Source organism: Aotus nancymaae, unplaced genomic scaffold (genome assembly GCF_030222135.1).
Source record: "Aotus nancymaae isolate 86718 unplaced genomic scaffold, 86718_ANA_hifiasm-v0.15.2.pri h1tg000062l, whole genome shotgun sequence".
Taxonomy (NCBI): domain Eukaryota; kingdom Metazoa; phylum Chordata; class Mammalia; order Primates; family Aotidae; genus Aotus; species Aotus nancymaae.
In genome coordinates, this window is record NW_026988476.1 from 33,977,149 (window position 1) to 34,001,757 (window position 24,609).

At 43.1% G+C, this 24,609-nt stretch overlaps 1 protein-coding gene across 2 annotated transcripts in view; it reads left to right on the forward strand.

Annotated features, from left to right (window-relative positions):
• Positions 1-336: 336 nt before the first annotated feature.
• CTDSPL2 (CTD small phosphatase like 2) overlaps positions 337-24,609 on the forward strand; it is a 106,467-nt gene continuing 82,194 nt past the window's right edge. The window contains exon 1 of one of the 2 annotated variants that reach the window (XM_012442202.2): positions 337-486. The gene's annotated coding sequence lies outside the window, so the exon portion shown is untranslated. The remainder of the gene's footprint in view (positions 487-24,609) is intronic. The other variant, XM_012442203.2, reaches the window with a different exon arrangement.

Here is a 24,609-nt window from a genome sequence, read left to right on the forward strand (position 1 = left end):
TCCCCCTGCGACCACTAACACAGCCGGCTACGGAGGCCCCCAACGTACAAATATCCCCCAGGCCCTTGCGTGTCCTAATAGGTTTTGTCCTTTCTTACTCTACCCAGTCCTATGGCCTTGTGTTCAATATTTCTCCAGGATTCAGACTAAAGAGTGTCCTCCGGCGTAAGGAACTTCAACGCTCTTCACGGAAATAAAAGTGTTTTTTTGGTTGTTGTTGCCGTTGTGGCCACCCGCATTCCTTCCCTCCCACCTCTCGGAATTGTGGCGGGAGGGGGAGGAGAAAGTCAGGGCGCCTGCGCGGAGAGGCCGCTTTCCATCCGGGTCTCTGTCCGTGCGGTGCAGCAGGTCGGTAGGCGGGAAATGGCGACTGGCTGAAGGAGCTGGTTCTGTTGCTGCTGCGGGGGTAAGCGGGAAAGACACCACACATTGCGCAGTCGAGACCATCGCCGGAGCCTGAGGACACTTCTCTGTCGTCACAGTTAGGTAATCCCCTTCGTCTAGACGCTGCCGCTACTCCCAATCTTAGTCCTCCTCCTCTTCCAGCGCCGTCTGCCGGGATCTCCTCCCCTTCTAAACCAGGTCCTCCAGCGGCTCTGGCGCCTTGGTAGGCATGCACTCTTGGCGCCTCGTACGTCCACTGTGGGGAGTCGCTCCTCTCTGGACTTTCCCCTGGGAACGGAGAGGGAGCTCGCTTCCCGCCAGCTTCACCTCCTGGGCTGCGGCCTGCGTTGTGATTTCTGGGGTTAGATTTCACTCTGCTACCCACCCCCACTCCGATCTCACGTTCCTAGTCCCCAACCTTTGGGTAATTAAGTTAGAACTTTAGCTTTTCTAACCTTTTTGGCCCACCTGATGTTTTCGGCATTTCATTCTTTGGAGTAGGGTGCTTTTAGGGGGGCGTTGCTCTATCTCAGTTCTTATAAACACCTTTTCAGAATCTGGAGGAAGCGATTTGCCCAAATTCTGTTTATCTTTTGTACTGTTAAAATGTCGAGTTGACATTGTTACTTTTTCAAATCGAGAGTGCTAGTAAGGAACAGCCCATGTGGAAGGCCTCTGGTTTCTACAGTGGTCAATTAAAGGGTAAATCTTACTATCCTTAATGTTCCCTGCTTTCTTTGGGTTTTAAATGCCTGTATGGGTGTTTACTTTTGCATTCTTGACCAGAATTCTGTGGTAAATAATTGCATAAGTAAATCTTGTTTATTTACTTTTCACCCTAGCGGTGGCTGGATGTGTGAATGATGTTAAACAACAGAGTACCTTAGGGAAACCTAGAGATACAGCTCGTAAACTTACCTGAGATCCGGAAATGAGACGTACTCAGTAGATGTTCCTCTGAGGCAGGGATTTATCTTTTTAATGCTGGTAACGCAGTACCGAGATTAATTTCTTACGTGGGTATGCAAATTAGTGACTTGAAATGATGGATTTTTCTGTAATTTTTAGATTGTAGATTGCTTTATTTTGTCTCCCCGTTATTTACCAAGTTTTGTGGACCATTTGTTATTCTTAGAAAAGGAAAATGGCAAATTAAAGCTTGTTTTACTGTTTTTCTTTACTTTTTCTTTTGGCTTTTTTTTTTAAAATTACATTGCAGACCAGTTGTTCATAAAAAGAAGTAAGAAGGAGGTTGTTGGTGTTTTCAGAATTCTTTAATCATGTTGAATTTGGGATCTTTGTAGTTTTTTTGTTTTGTTTTTACTAATCAAATCAAAATTTTAAAAACTGTTCACATTGCATATCAGTTGATATTTGTAACTGAAGTTTTCAGCTCTGGATAGGTCCAATTTAGAAAATTTCACTATTGCTTGAAAGATACTATGGTTCATTTTCAATAATAAACTGGAACACATAAACATTGTTATAGTCTTCATTTGGTAGACTTTGTCCAAGGTCATAGAGAAAGTCAAGGCAAAACGTAACTCTTATGTGAAGGAGTTTTTTTAGGGTTGAGTTGAACTTCATACTTTCCTAGAGCCAATAGAACAGTGGAGGTGCAGGCATGTTAACTACTTGCTGAACCAATTTATTTTAAAAATGGAGCCAAATGTGTAACTTAAAGGGATTTAAAATCATTGGTCTAGTATAGGCTTTGTATTTTAATGACCTTTTTGGGTAGTTATTAGCGTTAATGTTTTTATAAAATTTAGTGTACAGCTAGCTGAGTGAGCATTGTCGACTTTGTTTTCAAGAGTTTTCCCAAATTGTTTAGTACTACATGCATTCAGTACTTGGACTCTTTTAATGCTTTTCTCAGAGTTGAAAGAATGTAAAAGCTGTAAATGGTATAGTCCTTAACTTTTGTGGACTTGTAGCTATATAGAAAGGCTAAATAGGATTGCATAGGAATATCAGGGTTTGTATGTTTCACAAGATTCCATTCTACATAGTGTCTCTTGTGCATTTAACTTGAGCTAGTAATGTACTGTTTTCCCACTGTTAAGAAATTAAGAACTGGGGAAGTCTTATCTTTCCCAGATTCATCTAGCTGATCTCAAGTTTGTGATTTCTGGTTAATTGGTTTTTCATGAGATTATTATATAACAGAGTCTATCTAATTCTTGTTAAACAAACTTGGACCCTTTGTTCACAAAGGATGTATTAGATTCTAGATTTACAACTATAGGTTTTAATGTCAATTGAGTAAAACGGCATTAATTTATTTTTATTTTTTAGAGATAAGGTTTCTCTCTGTGGCCCAGGTTGGAGTGCAGTGGTGTGATCATAGCTCACTGCAACCTTGAACTCTTGGGCCTATGCATTCCTCATGCCTCAGCCTCCCAAGTAGCTGGGACATCAGGCACGTGCCACTACACCTGGCTAATTTTTTAATTTTTTTTTGTAGAGATGAGGTCTCACTATGTGGCCCAGGCTGGTTTGCAACTCCTAGCTGCAAGCAGTCTTGCCTTGGCCTCCCAAACTGCTGGGAAGATGGATGTGAGCCACCAAACTGACTCCAAAATGGTATTAATTTATCCTAGTCATAGGGGTCTATGCTTTGGATTAATGAGATAATGAATAAAATGGTTTCCCAGAATTTTAAAAAAGCAATATCTAATTGTAATTTACCAAGTTGTGAAAGTATAAAGTAGAAGAGACACTTTTAAGTCACAAATATCAGGTGTGCTGAGAGGAGTTTATTTGTGGTGTGCTCTTAAGTAGTTTTTTTGGTTAAAGGTAGGTTAAAAATACCTGACCATTTTAAGTAAATTGGCCACAGGCGGTCATTTGCTGCTTTTTTTTTTTTTTTGAGACGGAGTTTCGCTCTTGTTGCCCAGGCTGGAGTGCAATGGCGCGATATTGACTCACTGCAACCTCCGCCTCCTAGTTTCAAGCAGTTCTCCTGCCTCAGCCTCCCAAGTAGCTGGGATTACAGGCATGTGCCACCACTCCCGGCTAATTTTGTATTTTTAGTAGAGACTGGATTTCACCATCTTGGTCACACTGGTTTCAAACTGCCGACCTCAGGTGATCCGCCTGCCTCGGCCTCCCAAAGTGCTGGGACTACAGGCGTGAGCCATAATGCCTAGCCCACTTTTGTGTGTGTGTGTGAGAGAGAGAGAGAGATGGAGTCTCACTCTCGCCCAGGCTGGAGTGCAGTCGCACGGTCTCAGTTCACTGCACCCTCTCTGCCTCCCGGGTACAAGTGAGTCTCCTGCCTCTGCCTCCCAAGTAGCTGGGATTACAGGTGCCTGCTACCAAGCCTGGCTAATTTTTGTATTTTTAGTAGAGACGAGGTTTCACCATGTTGGCCAGGCTGGTCTTAAACTCCTGACCTAGTGATCTGCCTGCCTCGGCCTTCCAAAGTGCTGGGATTACAGGCGTGAGCCACTGCGCCCTCCCACTTTTTTTTTTTTTTTTTTTTTTTTAAATAGAAATGGAGGTCTCTCTGCGTTGCCCAGACTGGTCTCAAACTCCTAGTCTCAAGTGATTCTCCCTCCTTAACCTCCCAAGGTGCTGGGCTTACAGGCATGAGCCATTGCACCCAGCCCATTTGCTGCTTTGAAGATAAGGAGACTTAACACATATGGAACCTATGTTAAAACCGTTCAATTGCAGCTTTACATTTCACTTACTTGGCATTTGCCAGGAAGCATATCTGAACCAGACATATATTCACTAGTGTTTGTATGACTACATTAATTTTTTAATTTAAACTATATTAAATTGTAATTGGACCTACATTAGAAATAGGTAGATTAGGTAGTTGATTGTGTGGTAAAATTTGAGAATTGCCAATGCCTAACTTTATTTATATCTCTCCAGTGTTTTTGTAAATGTCTTGTTTAAAAATCACAAATTCATCCCAGCACTTTGGGAGGCCGAGGCGGGTGGATCACGAGGTCAAGAGATCGAGACCATCCCGGTCAACATGGTGAAACCCCGTCTCTACTAAAAATACAAAAAATTAGCTGGGCATGGTGGCGCGTGTCTGTAATCCCAGCTACTCAGGAGGCTGAGGCAGGAGAATTGCCTGAACCCAGGAGGCGGAGGTTGCGGTGAGCTGAGATCGCGCCATTGCACTCCAGTCTGGGTAACAAGAGCGAAACTCCATCCCCCTAAAAAAAAAAAAAATCACAAATTCTCTGGAAGAGAAACTTTTAAAATTGTCTTTTATTGACAGTATTAGCGCAGATTGACTATGAAATAAGCTTACTGATACCACACACAGGATGAGGGTTCAGAGATAAGGAAGCATAGTAAAGGGTTTTTTTTGAGACGGGGAGTTTCGCTCTTGTTGCCTAGCCTGGAGTGCAGTGGCGTGATATCGGCTCACTGCAACCTCCACCTCCTGGGTTCAAGCCATTCTCCTGCGCCAGCCTCCCAAATAGCTGGGATTACAGGAGCCTGCCACCATGCCTGGCTAACTTTCTCATTTTTTTTAGTAGAGAAGGGGTTTCACCATGTTGATCAGGTTGGTCTTGGACTCTTGACCTCAAATGATCCGTCTGCCTTGGCCTCCCAAAGTGCTGGGATTACAGGCCCGGCCAGGAGAGTTAAGTTTTTATGCACTAGCTGTGATTAGAAGAGGTATAGAGTATAGGAGCACTGTCTTGGAAAGACGACAGGTATGGTGGGGATAGAGTTTGAGTGAGAAGTTTTGTCTGCTTGGAGTCCTTTGGGAATCTGGCAGTATGGAATGGTGAGACCAAGTATGGCCCCAAGAAGAACTGTAAGACCTTAAAGACAAATATTTTAATGGAAGGTCACAGTAGGCCAGTTTACTACACTAGGGACTATGTATATTGTGATATTTATAGGTTCCTAGATTATTATTTTATTATTATTTTTTTGAGATGAAGTTTCGCTCTTTCGCAGAGGCTAGAGTGCAGTGGCATGATCTTGGCTCACTGCAACCTTCGCCTTCCAGTTTCATGCAATTCTACTGCCTCAGCCTCCCCAAGTAGCTGGGATTACAAGCGCCCACCATCACTCCTGGCTGCTTTTTGTATTTTTAGCAGAGATGGGGTTTCACCATGTTGGCCAGGCTGGTCTTGAACTCCTGACTTTGTAATCCGCCTGCCTTGGCCTCCCAAAGTGCTGGAATTACAAGCGTAAGCCACCTCGCCTGGCTATTTTATTATTTTTTTGAGGCAGAGTCTTGCTCTGTTGCCCAGGCAGGAGTGCAGTGGCACCGTCTCGGCTCACTGCAGCTTCTGCCTCCTAGGTTCAAGTGATTCTCTTGCCTCAGCCCCCTGAGTAGCTGAGGTTACAGGTGCCTGCTACCATGACTGGCTAATTTTTTGTATTTTTAGTAGTGACAAGGTTTCACCATGTTGGCCAGGCTGGTATCGAACTTCTGACCCCTCTGCCTGCCTCGGTCTTCCAAAGTGCTGGGATTACAGGCGTGAACTACCACACCTGGCTGATTCCTGTATTAGATTGAAGAAAAAGGAGAAAGTCTAGATTAAACATGAATGATCAACATGGGGTTCTAGCATGACAATGTGTTTGCTGATTTGATTAAAACAACACAATGGGCCAGGCTCAGTGGCTCATGATTATAATCCCAGCATTTTGGAAGGCTGAGGCAGGCAGATCTCTTGAGTTTGGGAGTTCAAGACCAGCCTGGGCAACATGGCAGAACCCTGTCTGTACCTAAAATACAAAGGTTAGCTGGGCATGGTGATTCACATCTCTAGTCCCAGCCACTAGGGAGGCTGAAATAAGGGAATTGCTTGAGCCCAGGAAGTTTAGGCTGCAGTGAGCCATGAGCATGCCATTGCACTCCAGCCTTCCAGCCTAAGTAGGATCTTGGCTCACTGCACCCTCTGCCTCCTGAGTTCAAGTAATTCTCCTGCCTCAACCTCCCGAGTAGCTGGGATTACAGACCACCACACCTGGCTAATTTTTGTATTTTTAGTAGAAACAGGGTTTCACCGTGTTGGCCAGGATGGTCTCAATCTCTTGACCTTATGATCCGCCCGCCTCAGCCTCCCAAAGTGCTGGGATTACAGGCGTGAGCCACTGCGCCTGGCCTAAAAGTATATTTTTAATCCCAGCACTTTGGGAGACTGAGTCCAGTAGTTCAAGACCAGCCTGGCCAACATGGTGAAACCCACTCTCTCCAAAAAAACAACAAAAATTAGCTAGGTGTGGTGGTGCAGATACACGCCTGTAATCCCAGCTACTCAGGTGGCTGAAGCATGAGACTCGCTTGAGGTAGAAAGGCAGAAGTTGCTGTGAGCCGAGGTGAATGGTGCCACCGCACTTCAGCCTGGGTGACAGAGCGAGACTCCATCTTAAAAGGAAAAAAAAATCCATATGTTAATTAAAAGAAAAGTAAGGCCAGGCGAGGTGGCTCACACCTGTAATTCCTTGGGGAGGCCGAGGATGGTGGGTGGTTCAAGCATAAATTTGAGATTGGCCTGGGTAAAAACAGCGAAAACCCATCTCTACTAAAAATACTAAAATTAGCTGGGTGTGGTGGCACATGCCTTTAGACTCAGCTACTCAGGGCCCTGAGGCAGGAGGATTACCTGAACCTTGGGAAGTGGAGGCTGCAGCAAGCCTTGATTGAGCCACTGGCACTGGACTACAAAGTAGGACCCTTTGTTAAAAAAAAAAGGTGGGGTTTGGTGGCTCAAGCCTGTAATCCCAGCACTATAGGAGGCAGATCACCTGAGGTCAGGAGTTTGAGACCAGCCTGGCCAACATGGCAAAACCCCATCTCTACAAAAATAAAATATAAAATATTAGCCAGGTCTGGTGGCGCACATGCATGCCTGTAATCCCAGCTACTCATGTGGCTGAGGCATGAGATTTGTTTGAGCTAGGGAGGCAGAGGTTGCAGTGAGCTGAGATGGCACCACTGTACTCGAGCCTGGGTGACAGAGTAAGACTCTGTCTTAAAAAAAAAAAAAAATTGGCCAGGCACAGTGGCTCACGCCTATAATCCCAGCACTTTGGGAGGCCTAGGGGGGCGGATCACAAGGTCAAGAGATTGAGACCATCCTGGCCAACATGGTAAAACCCCGTCTCTACTAAAAAATACAAAAATTTGCTGGGTGTGGTAGCACACACCTGTAGTCCCAGCTACTGGGGAGGCTGAGGAAGGAGAATTGCTTGAACCGAGGAGGCAGAGGTTGCAGTGAGCCGAGATTGTACCACTGCCCAGCCTGGCGACAGAGCGAGACTGTCTCAAAAAAAAAAAAAAAAAAAATCATGTATTTATTAAAAGAAAAGTAAGCCTGGGCGTGGTGACTCACATTTGTAATTCCAGCACTTTGGGAGGCTGAGGAGCGTGGATTGTCTGAGCCCAGGAGTTCAAGATTAGCCTGGGCAACACAGTGAAACCTAGCTTTACTAAAAATACAAAAATTAGCTGGGCGTGGTGGCACACGCCAGTAGATCTAGCTACTACCGGGCTGAGGCAGGAGGATCTTGTGAGCCTTGGGAGTTCTAGGCTGGAGTGAACCCTGATTGGGCCACTGGCACTCCAGCCTGGGTGACAGAGTAGGACCCTGTGTCCAAAAAAAAAAAAAAGGAGAGTGCAGTGGCTCATGCCTGTAATTCCAGCAATTTGGGAGGCTGAGGCAGGTGGATCACATGAGGTCAGAAGTTTGAGACCAACCTGGCCAACATGATGAAACCCTGTCTCTACAAAAAATACAAAAAATTAGCCGGGCATTGTGGTGGGCACCTGTAATCCCAGCTACTGGAGAGGCTGAGGCAGGAGAATCACTTCAGCCTGGGAGGCAGAGGCTGCAGTGAGCTGAGATCTCAATCGTGTCACTGCACTCCAACCTGAGCAACAAGAGCGAAACTATGTCTCAAAAAAAAAAAAAAAAAAGAAAAAGTATATTGCTTGTTTAAGAAAAATATCCAGTACACACAGATATCTTTATAGTTGAGAGAAAACTGATTATTTGCTTTAGTAATAATGCTTTCATCCTGATATCCCCAAATATGTATGATTTTCTTACTGAGTTGAAAACGATAACCTCTCATTGACCTTACAAGTACCTGCTTTGGCATATTTTGTTAAATTAAGATTATTATATACTTCTTTAAGATAAAAATTATTTGAAAAAATACTCATAATCATTTCAAACTATCACACATTTCCCCTTGTGTTGGGAATAATATACCCTTTTTTTTTTTTTAGTAGTAGCAAACAGGAAGACACTTTTTTTTTTTTTTTTTTTTTTGAGTCGGAGTTTCGCTCGTTACCCAGGCTAGAGTGCAATGGCGCGATCTCGGCTCACTGCAGCCTCAGCCTCCCAAGTTCAAGCAATTCTCCTGCCTCAGCCTCCCGAGTAGCTGGGATTACAGGCGTCCACTGCTATGCCCAGATAATTTTTTGTGTTTTAATAGAGATGGGGTTTCACCATGTTGGCCAGGCTGGTCTCGAACTCCTGACCTCGTGATTTGCCTGCATTGGCCTCCCAAAGTGCTGGCATTACAGGCGTGAGCTACTGTGCCCGGCCTTCAAGAGGACACTGTTAGTAGAGAATTATGATTATACCTAATATTTGACCAGTGACTTTAGGTAAAAATTCACTTTTCATAAACTTTCTTGTCTTCTCTCTCCCGTATCTTAATAGTTTACCTCAATCATAATGATTCATTTTTCCTTTATAGGTAGTAATAAGAATAGTGGGAAATTCTTCTCTTTTTTTTTTTTTCCCCCAGACAGAGTCTCACTCTGTTGCCCAGGCTGGAGTACAGTGGCACAGTCTTGGCTTACTGCTACCTCTGTCTCCTGGGTTCAAGCAATTCTCTTGCCTCAGCTTCCTGAGTAGCTGAAATTACAGGTGTACACCACCATACCTGGTTAATTTTTGTATTTTTAGTAGAAACATGGTTTCACCATGTCGGCCAGGCTGATCTCAAACTCCTGACCTCAAATGATCTGCCCACCTTTGCCTCCCAAACTGCAGGGGTTACAGGTGTGAGCCACCGCACTTGGCCTCAGTTTATTTTAAAATTTTTATTTATTTATTTTGGAAATCAGGTCTTGCTCTGTCACCTAGGCTGGAGTGCAGTGGTACGCTCCTGGCTCACTGCAGTCTTGACTTCCTGCGCTCCAGCGATCCTCCCACTGCAGCCTCCCCAGTAGCTGGGACCACAGACTGGCACTACCATGCCCAGCTAATTTTTATATTTTTGGTAGAGTCAGGGTTTCACTATGTTGCCCAGGCTGTTCTCGGGCTCAAGTGATCCACCTGCCTCAGCCTCCCAAAGTGCTGGGATTATAGGCATGAGCCACCACGCCTGGTTGAGAAAGTATTTCACATAACTCAATACAGATGTATTTTGGACAAAGGATGTTTTACATGAGACTGAGTCTTGCTCTCTCACTGAGGCTGGAGTGCGTTTGTGTGAACATGGCTCACTACAGCCTTGACCTCCCAGGCTCACTTGATCCTCTTCAGCCTCCCTAGTAGGTGGGAGTACAGGCACACACTACCCTGCCTGGCTAATTTATTTCTTTAAATTTTTGTAGAGACAGAGTCTTGCCATGTTGCCCGGTTATTATGAATTCCTAGGCTCAAGCAGTCATCCTGCCTTGGCCTCCTAAAGTGCTGGGTTTACAGGTGTGAGCCACCGGACCTGGCCTGATTCTTTTCTTACCATCAAATTGCTGTGTTGTTAGGATTTCAGATTTCTCCTGGCCTGAGAGTAAGTTTAATCAAAAGAGCATAAATAAGTAGTCACATCTCTTCTCTTGCCTATTTTGGTGAGAACTATTTAAATACAAAGCACTCTTGCAGGACATGGTGGCACGTGCCTATAGTCCCGGCTACTCAGGAGGCTAAGGCAAGAGGATTGCTAGAGCCCAGGAGTTCTGGGTTGTAGTGCCCTATGCCAATTGGGTGTCCACACTAAGTTCAGCATCAGTATGGTGACTTCTCAGGAACAAGGGACCACCAGGTTGCCTAAGAAGGAATGAACCGGTCCAGGTTGGAAATGGAGCAAGTCAAAACTCCTCTGCTGCTCAGTAGTGGAATGGCACCTGTGAATAGCCACTGTACTCTAGCCTGGGCAACATAACGAGACCCTGTCTCTTAAAAAAAAAAAAGCGCTCTGGCTGGGCATGGTGACTTAACACCTGTAATGCCAGCACGTTGGGAGGCCAAGGTGAGTGGATCACCTGAGGTTGGAAGTTCAAGACCAGCGTAACCAACATAGAGAAACCCTGTCTCTACTAAAAATACAAAATTAGCTGGGGGTGGTGGCTCATGTCTGTCATCACAGCTACTCGGGAGGCTGAGGCTGGAGAATTGCTTGAACCTGGGAGGTGGAGGTTGCGGTGAGCTGAGATTGCACCAATGCACTCTAGTCTGGGCAACAAGAGTAAAAGTCTGTCTCAAAACAAAACCAAAAAAGGCACTCTTAGGAAAATTCTGCCAAAATTGAGTTAACTTTTCTTTCTTTTTAGAATGTCTTTGTTGTATGTAATATATACATTGAAACTTGTATGTTAGTATATAGGTGAGCTCAGTAAATTAAAACAAAATATGTTGGCACAGGCCACGATAGGATAGTAATATGTGAGAAATGATAGCCTAGGAATGTTGAGTTTCCTATGAGCTTGTTGAGAAAATGAACTATATTACTTAGTTCTTACAAATTCATAACCCATATTTTTGCTAAAATAGCATTGTGTTAAGCTTAGGGTAAAGAAATATCTCATTACAGATTTTGTCATTTATTTATATATATATTTATATGTATAATATATATATTTTATATAAATATATAAAATGCACTTGCTCTGTTGCCCAGGCTGGAGTGCAGTGGCGTAATCTAGGCTCACTGCAACCTCTGCCTCCTGGGTTCAGGTGATTCTCGTGCCTCAGCCTCCCACGTAGCTGAGACTACAGGTGTGCACCACCACACCCTGCTAATTTTTGTATTTTCAGTATAGACTGGGTTTCACCATGTTGGCCAGGCTGTTCTTGAACTCCTGACCTCAGATGATCTGCCCTCCTTTGCCTTCCAAAGTGCTGGGATTACAAGCATGAGTCACTGCACCTGGCTCCTTTGTCCTGATTTCTGCTAATGACTTAGAAGATTTTAAATTGGGGTGCCAGTAGTAGTATTTAAAACATCTGAATGTCTGTGCCTTAATAAGTATTTTTGGTGATCAACAAACTGAATATTGCTATCTTTAAATTCCTTTTTTTTGAGATGGAGTCTTGCTCTGTCACCCAGGCTAGAGTACAGTGGTGCTATCTCAGCTCACTGTAACCTCTGTGTCCTGGGTTCAGGTGATTCTCCTGCCTCAGCCTCCTTAGTGGCTGGGACTACAGGTGCCTGCTTCCACACCTGGCTAATTTTTGTATTTTTAGTAGAAACGGGGTTTCACCATGTTGGCCAGAATGGTCTTGATCTCCTGACCTTGTGATCCTCCTGCTTCAGCCTCCGAAAGTGCTGCACTCCAGCTTGGGCGACAGAGCAAGACTCTGTCTCAAAAAAAAAAAATCAGTTTCTATTTTAAGAGTGTGTTTCAGTCATCAGTCATCTAACAACCCATATATTGTTTCTTTAGAGAAAATAGATTGATAATGGTATTAGAAAAATCTTTCTTTTTTTTTTCCCTTGAGAGACAGTGTCTTACTCTGTTACCTAATCTGGAGTACAGTGGCACAGTCATGGCTTATTGCAGCCTTGACCTCCTGGCCTCAAGCAATCCTTCTGCCTCAGCCTCCCAAGTAGCTAGAGCTACAGGTGTGCACCACCATGCCTGGCCATTTGATTGATTGATTGATTGATTGATTGAGACAGAGTCTCACTCTGTCACCCAGGCTGGAGTGCAGTGGTATAAACTCAGCTCACTGCACCCTCTGCCTTCCACATTCAAACGATTCTCCTGCCTCAGCCTCCCGAGTAGCTGGGACTACAAGCGCCTGCCACCATGTCCAGCTAATTTTTTTTGTATTTTTGGTAGAGACGGGTTTCCCTATATTGGCCAGGCTGGTCTTGAACTCCTGACCTCATGATCCACCCACCTCAGCCTCCCAAAGTGCTGAGATTACAGGTGTGAGCCTCCGTGCACGGCCAATTTTTTTTTGTTTTTTGTTTGATACAGAGTCTCACTCTGTCACCAAGGCTGGAGTGCAGTGGCATGACCTCAGCTCACTGCAACCTCTGCCTCCTGGGTTCAATCGATTCTCCTGCCTCAGCCTCCCTGTAGCTGGGACTACAGGCGCATGCCACCATAGCTAAGTTTTGTAATTTTTAGAAGAGATGATGTTTCACCAGATTGGACAGGCTGATCTTAAACTCCTGATCTCGTGATCCACCCTTGTTGGACTTCCAAAGTGCTGGGATTCCAGGCGTGAGCCACTGCGCCGGCCTTAAATTTTTTTTAATAAAGACAGGATCTCACTGTTGTCTTGGCTGGTCTTGAGCTCCTAGTCTCAATAGATGTCTTCCTGCCTGGGCCTTCCAAAGTGCTGGGATTACAGGTGTGAGTGAGTCACTGTGCCCATCAGAAAACACATGCTTTTTGTTGTTATTTGTTGAAGAAGACTTTAAGGGAGAGAAAGACCCATAATTTTATCAGCCTAAGTTAGTTCTTTTATTTTGGTATAGTCCTATATTTTGCCAAATGTTTTTGAGAAGTTTTTTTTAATAGCAGTTTTTAATTCTATATTATTAGCTAACTAAAAAAGAAGGGAAGACCATGTATCAGAAATATTAATGATCCAAAAAGACCACCTGTCTTTATCACACACTTTGTTGTGAATGGGATTAAAATAATCTTTCTGGCCAGGTGTCGTGGCTCACACCTGTAATCCCAGCACTTTGGAAGGCCAGCGCTGGTGGATCACAAGGTCAGGAGTTTGAGATCAGCCTGGCCAACATGGCAAAATCCTGTCTTCACCAAAAATACAAAAATTAGCTGGACGTGGTGGTGCATGCCTGTAATCCCAGCTCCTAGGGAGGCTGAGGCTAGAGAATCACTTGAACCTAGGAGGTGGAGGTTACAGTGAGCTGAGATCACGCCATTGCACTCCAGCTTGGGCAATAAGAGAGGAAACTCTGTCTCAAAACAAAACAACTTTTTGTTGTAGAGTTGATACTTTATATAGTGCTCCTATACTTAGTCCTTCTTCCCTAGTTGATTTTTTTCCTTAGGTGACAGAGAAATCTATTTCTTTTTTTTTTTTTTTTTGAGATGGAGTTTCGCTCTTGTTATCCAGGATGGAGTGCAATGGCACGATCTCGGCTCACCGCAACCTCCGCCTCCTGGGTTCAGGCAATTCTCCTGCCTCAGCCTCCTGAGTAGCTGGGATTACAGGCACGCGCCACTGTGCCCAGCTAATTTTTTTGTATTAATAGAGACGGGGTTTCACAATATTGACCAGGATGGTCTCGATCTCTCGACCTCGTGATCCACCCGCCTCGGCCTCCCAAAGTGCTGGGATTACAGGCTTGAGCCACCGCGCCCGGCCAGAAATCTATTTCTTTACTAAGTCCTCCTCCTCCTTTTCCTCCTCCTTTCATAATGAAGGCTTATGGAAGTAGTGGAGAGTAAAGGTGAACAGTAGTAATACCTGAAACTTGATTGCATATTAGTCAGGCTGGAAATGTGGACTAGGTGGATACTCGCTGCTACTTTTGAAAATGTTATTTGGTGTCAAATAGGTCAATGACTTTAGCTTTTTCTTTCATGAATATTAGTTAATATAAATTTAGTAATCATACCATTTGTAAGATAGAGTATAAATTAACAGACCCAGAGAATTTTAGAGCTGGAGGAGACCAAAGAGGTCAGCTAGTCCAGTAACATTTGTGTTTCATTATAATGAATCATTCTGAAGACTGCTTAACATGTAGTAAAAATGTTTGTCTTAATTAGCCTGCTGCAGGATGAGTTGTATATGTATATGATGGATGGATGAAGACAGCTCTGATTAATTAGTGATTCATCTCCCATTTTGACAGCTCTTTATTTGTTTGTTTATTTTTTAGGTAAAATTTGCATGTGAAATACCAGATTTGATGTCCAGTAACTTCTTTTGCTGTTGAGGAAACAAAATGCTAGAATGATTGCATGACTTAATCATTGTCTCACAGCTAACTAATGATAGATTAAGGACTGGAAACTGAGTGTCTACCTCCTAATTTGGAGTTCGTTCCTTTAATAACTCCTTCAGGAGTCTAGTGTAGAACCTTGCATGCATGAACTACTTTTTATATAGTCAACTATAAATACACAAAGTTTTATGGCAAATCTTGACTTTGTTGCCTTTAATGTTTGATTTGTGATCTTTTGGCAATTTTCTTTATTTGTATGTATTATTTCTCTCTTAATGCATGATACATCAGAACAGGTTGAATAACACTCATCTGGAATGTTCAGTATCAGGAGTATTTTGGATTTCAGATTTTTTTGGATTTTGGGATATTTACATATACATAATGAGGTATCTTGAAAAGGACCCAAGTTTAAACATGAAATTCATTTGTGTTTCATAAGTACCTTACACACATAGTCTAAAGGTAATTTTAAACATTTTTCTTTTATTTTTTTGAGATAAGAGTCTCAAACTGTGGCCCAAGCTGTAGTGCAGTGGCTCGATCTCGGCTCACTGCAATCTCTGCCTCCTGAGTTCAAGCAGTTCTCCTGCCTCAGCCTCCCGAGTAGCTGGGACTACAGGTGTGTGCCACCACGCCCAGCTAATTTTTTTGTATTTTTATAGAGACAGGGTTTCACCGTGTTAGCCACAGTGGTCTTGATCTCCTGACCTTGTGATCCACCCGCCTCGGCCTCCCAGAGTGCTGGGATTACAGGCGTGAGCCACCGTGCCTGGCCTTAAACAGTATTTTTAATAGTTTTGTGCATGAAACAAAGTTTTGACTGCATTTTGACTGATTTGTCATATGAAGTCAGGGGTGGAATTTTCCACTTGTGGCATTATGTTGGTGCTCAAAAACTTTTGGACTTTGGGGAATTTTGGATTTTCAGATTTTTGTATTTCAAATTTTCATAGTAAGGATGCTCAAGGTATATACCACTTCTCATTCATTCAGCAAATACATTTGTAAAGAGGGCATATAAGTTAATTCTAGATACTGTAATTTGTTGAGAATTCTTCATATATAATGTGCTATTTTCTCTTAATGTTGTTTAGGTAGAAATGTGTGCATTCAAGACTTTAGGAGCAGATTATCAACTGAGTTTATGCTTTTATCATTATTGTAATCTTACTGTTAATACAAGACAATTTGAAACCATAATTGTCTGCCTCAAAAATTGCCTGGTATCATGGATTTTGTGAAGGGGAAGGAAATCTTATGAGGAAGAAACTTTTAGTTTTATTTATAAGCCCATTTTTGTAGGCAAGAATTGATTATTGGTGTGAAGATTGTTTATGTCTATAAGTAATACAGTCTGCCCCACGCCAATTATCTGGCCTTTTAGAGAGAAATTAGAAAAATAGGCTGGGCGAGGTGGCTCATGCCTGTAATTCCAGCACTTTGGGAGGCCAAGGCAGGCAGATCACAAGGTCAGGAGATCGAGACCATCCTGGCCAACATGGTGAACCCTGTCTCTACTAAAAATACAAAAATTAGCTGGACATGGTGACATGTGCCTGTAATCCCAGCTACTTGGGAGGCTGAGTCAGGAGAATCGCTTGAACCGGGGAGTTGGAGGTTGCAGTGAGCCCAGATCACACCACTGCACTCCAGCTTGGTGACAGAGTAAGACTCCATCTCAAAAAAATATAAAGAAAAGAAAAATAAAAATTGTGACTTAGTTCAACAAAGATTGAGTTAACTTGTGTGCCATGTTACTAGAGTTATGGATCAGGCATCTACCTTTAAGACTCTTATAAAATCTAGTGCAAATAAAGAGAAAGAAACAGATTATTTAATATGATTTAAAAGGTAGAGATAATCACAGGGTTTACACAGGTTTGAGGCTATGGAGTTAGTTACTTACACGTGATACTTGGGCTGAGTTTTAAACAACGAAGACAATTGAAAGAATGAGGTAAAAAGAGCAGAAGCATGTATAGAGCACTGTATGGGCAGGAAACTATTATTATTGCAGTGGTAAGAATGTGGCAGCAAATAGCAATGAAAAAAGACTGGGAAGTAGTTCTTGTGAGTTTCATATGCAATGCCCGAGAGTTTAGTTTTTATTTTGAAGGCAGTTGATGGGAAACCTGGGTGAGAGGAAAAGGCAGGTTTGTGCAGTGACAAGGATCAATTTAAAGGGGACAAGACTAAGAAATATTTTAGATGTAAAATCATCAGGATTTGGTGATTGATTATAGAAGATAAGGGAGAGGAATAATAACTGGGATGTTTCTAAGTTTCTGGCTTGGCTAATTAAGATGGTAGTAGCATTACTTGCGATGAAGAATGTATTAGGAAAAATGCAGGCTAGTCGAGGTGGTTCTTGCCTGTAATTCCAGCACTTTAGGAGGCTGAGGTGGGTGGATCACCTGAGGTCAGGAGGTGGAGACCAGCCTGGCCAACATGGTGAAAACCCGTCTCTATTGAAAATACAAAAATTAACCGGGCATGGTGGTTCGTGCCTGTAGTCCCAGCTCCTGGGGGTGCTGAGGCAGGAGGATTGCTTGAACTTGGAGGTGGAGGTTGAAGTGAGCTGAAATCATGCCACTGCACTCCAGCCTGGGCAACAGTGAGACTTTGTCTCAGAAAAATACAAAAGAGCCGGTTTTGGTGTGGGGTTGGTACGGGAAAAGTGAATTCAGTTATGGGTGAGTTGAATTTCAAGTGCCAAGTAAAAGTATTGAGAATGTGGTTGGGTGTGAGTCTGAAATTTAGAGGTGGTGGAGATTCTAGAAGAATTAATGATTCAGTTTACAATGAACATTTGAAAGAGGCTCCTTCTCCAACCTCAACCCCCTCCCTCTTTAATTCTTTTACCTGGGCTGCAGTCAAGTAGAAAGGAAATTTTATTGCCCAGTTTTGAATTGCTGGGCACTTAACTTTTGTATTATTGAAATGAGATCTGGTTCAAGTGTTGTGAAGAAGTTGGGACTGTTTTACATTATGTACTTTTTTCCTCCAGTGTCATGAATTCTTAGGCTTAAAATGTTGTTGCTCTTATTGCTATGTTTGTTTCATGATGATACTTAAATTGTATCATTTTCATTGACAGACTTCTTTCCTGGACATAGTCATTTGCCCAGTCTTTATTTGTACCTTTTGTTTTTTTAGACGGAGTCTCACTCTATTGCCCAGGCTGGAGTGCAGTGGTGCAATCTCGGCTCACTGCAGCCTCTGCTTCCCAGGTTCAAGTGACTCTCCTGCCTCAGCCTCCCAAGTAGCTGAGACTACAGGCGCATGCCATCACACCTAGCTAATTTTTGTATTTTTAGTAGAGATGAGCTTCACCATGTTGGTCAGGCTGGTCTTGAACTCCTGACCTTGTGATCCACCTGTCTCTGCCTCCCATAGTGCTGGCATTTCAGGTGTGAGCCACTGCGCCTGGCCTTTTTGTTTCATTTTTTCACTGATACAGGTTGGGTATCCCTTGTCTGAAATAACTTGAGACCAAAAGTCTTTCTATTTTTATATTTTTTTGGGAGGGACTTGCATTTACTGGTTGAGCATTTTCTTTGAGTGTCATGTCAGCACTCAAGTTTCTGGATTATGGAATATTTCAGATTTTGGATTTTCAGATTAGGGATACTTAACCTGTAATAGAAAAGAATTTATTGGCCAGGTGAGGTGGTTCATGCCTGTAATCCCAGCACTTTGGGAGGCTGAGGCGGGCAGATCATGAGGTCAAGAGATCGAAACCATCCTGGCCAACTTGGTGAAACCCCGTCTCTACTAAAGAATGCAAAAAGTAGCTGGGCGTGGTGTTGCACACCTGTAGTCTCAGCTACTTGGAAGGCTGAGGCAGGAGAATTGCTTGAACCTGGGAGGCAGAGGTTGCAGTGAGCCAAGATGGCACCACTGCACTCTAGCCTGGCACCTGACAACAGAGCAAGACTCTGTCTCAAAAAAAAAAAAAAAAAAAAGAAAGAAAGAAAAGAATTTATCCAGTAATGGAACTCTAAAGAACTGAGAGGACATGGTAAATTCTGGCATAAATAGTAGCATTACCAACACGAGGCTGTATATGTATGTTTAAAACTGTTTCCTTATATTTTAAATTTAAGTAATAAAATCAGTTGTTGCTGATGTTAGTAAGCAATCCCTAATTTGTACTGGGCCCAGTTACTATTGTATTATATTTGTTTGGTTTTGTTATCACGGTTTCATAAAATGAGTTGGGAAGCGTTCCCTTCTATTTTCTGGAAGAGTTTATGTAGATTTGGTATTGTTTCTTTTTAGATGATTGTTAGGATTCTCAAGCGAAGCCTTTTGGGCCTGAAGTTAGTTTGAGGTTTTTACTACAGTTTCAATTTAGAAATAATTGGTATGGGCTAATTAGGTTATGTAATGTGTGAGCTTTGGTGGTGCATATGTTTTGAGGACTTTGACTTTCATCTAAATTGTTGAGTATACAGGCATAAAGTTGTTTGTTTGTTTGTTTGTTGAGATGGAGTCTTGCTCTGTTGCCCAGGCTGGAGTGCAGTGGCGTGATCTCGGCTCACTGCAATCTCTGCCTCCCAGGTTCAAGCCATTCTCCTGCCTCAGCCTCCCGAGTAGCTGGGATTACAAGTGTGTGCCACCACACCTGACTAATTTTGTATTTTTAGTAGAGATGGGGTTTCACCATGTTGCCCTTGCTGGTCTCAAACTCCTGACCGCAGGTGATCTGCCTGCCTCAGCCTCCTAAAGTGCTGGGATTACAGCTTGAGCCACTGCACCTGGTCCTGTTTGTAATATTCTATAAATTCTCCTTTAAAGTATATAGGATCTGTAGTGATGTTCCCTTTTCTTCCTAATAATGATTATTTGTGTCTTTTTTTCTCAAACCTGCTAGAGATTTATCAGTTTACTGATCTTTGCAAAAAATTTAATTTCTGGTTTCTTTTTATTTTATTTTTTGACTTCATTGATTTCTGGTCTGTTGAATGCTTTCTGTCTTGACATAGGTTGTAGTTTCTTCCTTTTTTGTGTGTCTTCAGTATGTTACTGAATATCAGATATTGTGAATAGGATAGTAAAGACTGAGTAAATAGTAGGCTGGGCATGGTGGCTCACGCCTGTAAACCCAGCACTTTGGGAGGCCGAGGTGAGCGGATCACCTGAGGTTGGGAGTTCAAGACCAGCCTGGCTAACACGATGAAACCCTGTCTCTACTAAAAATACAAAAAATTAGTTGGATGTGGTGGCACATTCCTATAGTCCCAGCTACACAGGAGACTGAGACAGGAGAATCGGTTGACCTGGGAGGCAGAGGTTGCAGTGAGCTGAGATCATGCCACTGTACTCTAGCCTAGTGACAGAGCAAGACTCTGTCTTAAATTAAAAAAAAAAAAAATTATCTAAAATTGTTAACAAACTGTTGAAGGCAGAATGTGGATTAGCATGAGCACATATTATTCCTGGGAGACACACATACAAGGGAAATTGAGAGCACTTACAAGATCTTCCCAGACCTCCACCAAAGCCTCACATCACAATATGGGAACATGGGACTGAAGAGAGCCTTCCTCTGTGGTGCAGGGCTGGAGGAAGGGAGCAGCTTCTATAATGGGATAAATACAAAGCCCCAGCCAGATCCTTCTTCTCTAAGGAACAATAACTGAAAGGGACTGGGGAATGAACAGCAAGTCTAGTCACCCAGAATGCGCAAGTGAATAGAGGGCAGTGAAAGAAAAAAACTCTACCACTGTAGGGGCAGGGAACAATGTTGGACCCAGGGTCTTATACCAGTTTGGTATAAGACCTCCCAAAGTGAGGTCAAGGCGGGCAGTTCATAAGGTTAGGAGTTCAAGACCAGTCTGGCTAACATGGTGAAACCCCATCTCTACTAAAAATTCCAAAAAAAAAATTAGGCATGGTGGCGCACGCCAGTAATTCAGGTACTCCCAGGTACAAGCAGGAGAATCACTTGAACCTGGGAGGCGGAGGTTGCAGTGGGCCAAGATCGCACCATTGTACTTCAGCCTGGGCGACAGGACGAGACTTCATCTCAAAAATATGTATATATATAAATATAAACATAGTGAATTTTGAAGTCTGCAATTAAGATGAAGTATTTCAGCACTGTGTACCTGACAATTTGCCATTTTTTGTCTACAGCTTATATTGTCATTTTTTAAAATAAGTAAATGTTAAAACGGTGGGGTAATTTTACTTGGTCGCTTCTCCTGTCCTTTTCTTCCGTCCCCTTTATATTCTACCCCTTGTTCACAGTAGTCAGGAAAAACAAATAGTGCCGGGCATGGTTGGTTACCTCATGCCTGTAATCACAGCACTTAAAGAGACCAAGGTGGGCAGATCACTTGAGCCCAAGAGTTTGAGACCACCCTGGGCAATATAGTGGGGCCCTGGCTCAATAAAAGATTAAAAAATTAGCTGGGCATAGTAGTGCACGCCTATAGTCTCAGCTACTCTGGATGGAGGCTGAGGTGGGAAGATCGTTTGAGCCTGGGATGCAAGTGAGCTGTGAACCTGCCACTGTACTCCAGCCTGTGTGATAGGGTGACACTCTGTCTTCAAAAAAAAAAAAAAGATATTGTTTTCCAATTCCAGAGTCCTTGTCTCTTACTCATTTGGAAACCTTTGGATTAGATGAAGATCTGTAGTTTTGTTAAAAACTGTATTAAAATTTCCTAACATAAAACTTACCATTTTAACCATTTTAAAGTATATAGTTCAGTGTGGTATTAAGTACATTCACCTGGTTGTCTACCATCTGTCTTTAGGACTTTTTCATCTTCTCAAACTGAAATCCCATCTTCATTAAACAGTCCTCAGGGTTCATCATATATGTCAGAATTTCCTTCCTTTTTAAGGCTGAATACTACTTAATTGCATGTGTGTACCGCATTTTGTTTATCCACTGATGGACGCTTGGGTTGCACCCACCATTTAGCTATTGTGAAAAATGCTGCTATGAATGTGGTTGTACTGTGTGAGTCCCTACTGTCAGTTATTTTGGATGTATACCTAGAAGTAGAATTGTTGGATCATATCACAATTCTATATTTAAGTTTTTTGAGGAACTGCCATGCCGCTTTCCACAGCAGCTTTACTATTTTACATTTTCTCCAGCAAGGCACAAGGATTCCAATTTCTTCACATTCTTGCCAGCTCTTTTTATTTATTTTTTTTATTTTTTTATTTTTTAGTAATAGTCATCCACATGAGTGTGAAGTTGTATCTTACTGTGATTTTAATTAGCATTTCCATGATAATTAGTGATGTCCAGCATGTTTTCATGTGCTTATTGTCTATTTGTATATCCTCTTTGGAGAAATGCCTGTTCAGGTCCTTTGCCCAGTTTTGAATCTGGTTGCTTTTTTCTTTCCGATTGTAATGCTTTATATATTCTAGATATGAACTCCTTATGAGATACATGATTTGTAAGTATTTTTTGCAGTTCCATGGTTTGCCTTTTCACTCTGTTGATAGTGTACTTTGTGACACAAAAGTTAAAAACAAAAATTTTTAAGAGGTGGGGTCTTACTCTGTCACCCAGGCTGGAGTGCAGTGCCGCAATCATAGCTCACTGCACTTTTGAACTCCTGAGTTCAGGGGATCCTCCCACCTCAGCTTCCCAAGTAAGTAGTAGGTAGCTAGGACTGCAGGTGTACACCACCATGCCTGACTAATTTTTTTAGTTTTTTAGGGGTGGAGTCTCACATTGTTGTTCAGACTGGTGTCAAAATGTCCTTACACCTTAGCCTTGCAAGTAGGTGGGATTATAGGTATGAGCCATGGCACCTGGCTCAAAAATTTTTCATTTTGACACCCAGTTTATCTGTTTTTCCTTTTATTATGTGTGCTTTTGTTGTCATGACCAAGAAACCATTGCCAAATTCAGTGTCATGTGCTTTTCCCATACACACACACACACACACATATTTTTTTGACAAAGGGTCTCACTTTGTCACCCACATTGGAGTGCAGTGGTGCAATCTCAGCTCACTGCAACCTCTCTGCCTCCCAGGCTCAAGTGATCCTCCCACCTCAGCCTCCCAAGTAGCTGAGACCACAGGCACACACCACCATACCTGACTAATTTTTTGTGTTTTTGGTAGAGATGAGGTTTCACCATGTCGTTCAGGCTCGCCTTGAACTCCTGAGCTCAGGTAATCTACCTTTCTTGGACTCCCAAAGTGCTGGGAATACAGGTGTGAGCCACCATGCCCAGCCTATATTTTCTTCTGTCTTAGTCCTTATGTTTAGGTATTTGATCAATTTTGAGTTGATTTTCTATATAAGTGTCTAACTTCTGTGGTTTTTTTTTTTTTTTTTTTTTCCATTTAGATATATAGTTTTCTCAGCACCAGATATCTATAGCTTTAGTTAGGGGTACAGATAGCCCTGGTGTTGAGATATGGAACATAGTTTTTCACATTATTTATCTGATAGGATAGGTTCTAGATTTTGTTTTTTTCCTTTTTGAGACAGGGTCTCACTCGTTGCCCCAGTTGGAGTGCAGTGACACAATCACAGCTCAGTGCAGCCTCCACTTCCCTGGCTCAAGTGATCCTCCCATCTCAGCCACTCAAGTAGTTGGGACTATAGGTGGGCACCACTACACCTGGTTGGTTGTTTTTTTTTTTTTCCTTGAGGTGGAGTTTTGATCTTGTTGCTCAGGCTGGAGTGCAGTGGTGTGATCTCAGCTCTCCGCAACCTCCACCTCCCAGGTTGAAGCGATTCTCCTGCTTCAGCCTCCCGAGTAGATGGAATTCCAGGGATGCACCACCACACCTGGCTAATTTTGTATTTTTAGTAGAGACAGCGTTTCTCCATGTGGTCAGGCTGGGTCTCAAACTCCCAACCTCAGGTGATCCGTCCTCTTTGACCTCCCAAAGTGTTGGGATTACAGGTGTGAGCCACAGTGTCCTGCCCTTGGCTAATTTTTTAATATTTTTAGTAGACACCGGGTTTCATCATGTTGCCCAGGCTCATTTCAAACTCCCGGGCTCAAGTGATCTACCTGTCTTGGCCTCCCAAAGTACTGGCATTACAAGTATGAGCCTCTGTATTTGGCCTAGGTTCCAGATTTTTGAATTACCAGCCAATTTGTAAAGACAGCTTTTTGCCTTTTTTTTTTTTTTTTTTGAGACAGAGCCTTGCTCTGTCACCCAGGCTGGAGTGTAGTGGCACAATCTTGGCTCCTGCAACCTCCTCCTCTTGGGTTCAAGCAATTCTTCTGCCTCATTCTCCCAAGTAGCTGGGACTACATGCGCCTGCCACCACACCCGGCTAATTTTTGTATTTTTAGTAGACATAAGGTCTCACCATTTTGGCCAGGCTGGTCTTGAACTCCTGACTTCGTGATCTACCTGCCTTGCCCTCCCAAAGTGCTGGGATTACAGGCATGAGCCGCTGCACCCTGCCATAAACACAGCTTTTACAGGTTAACTTTATCTTAAGATTTTGTGCACCACGGTTTCAGCTGAAAATTACTCATTTCAATGGACCATTCAGGTAAAAGCCAGAAGTAAAAAACAAACCTGGCCGGGTGTGGTGGCTCACACCAGCCTGGCCAACATGGTGAAACCCTGTCTCAACTAAAAAATATAAAACAGTTAGCCAGGTGTGGTAGCACGTGCTTGTCATACCAGCTACTTGGGAGGCTGAAGCAGGAGAACTGCTTGAACCTAGGAGGTGGAGGTTGGAGTGAGCTGAGATCATGCCACTATACTCCAGCCTTGGTGACAGCAAGACTCTGTCTCAATACAAGCAAACAAAAAAAACCTTAGAGGAAAATGAGAAATTGCTGGCTCAGAAGGGGGAGCAGGCCCCCCCAAAAAAAAGGGAGAGAGAGAAATCGGAAATTGGAATGTTTGGCAACTTTTTTTTTGAGACGAAGTCGCACTCTTTTGCCTAGGCTGGAATGGAGTGGTGTGATCTCAGCTCACTGTAACCTCTGCTCCTTGGTTCAAGTGTTTCTCCTGCCTCAGCCTCCCGAGTAGCTGGGATTATAGGCACCTGCTACCACAGCTAGCTAATTTTTGTATTTTTAGTAGAGACAGAGTTTCACCATGTTGGCCAGGCTGGTCTCAAACTCCTGACCACATGATCTGCCCA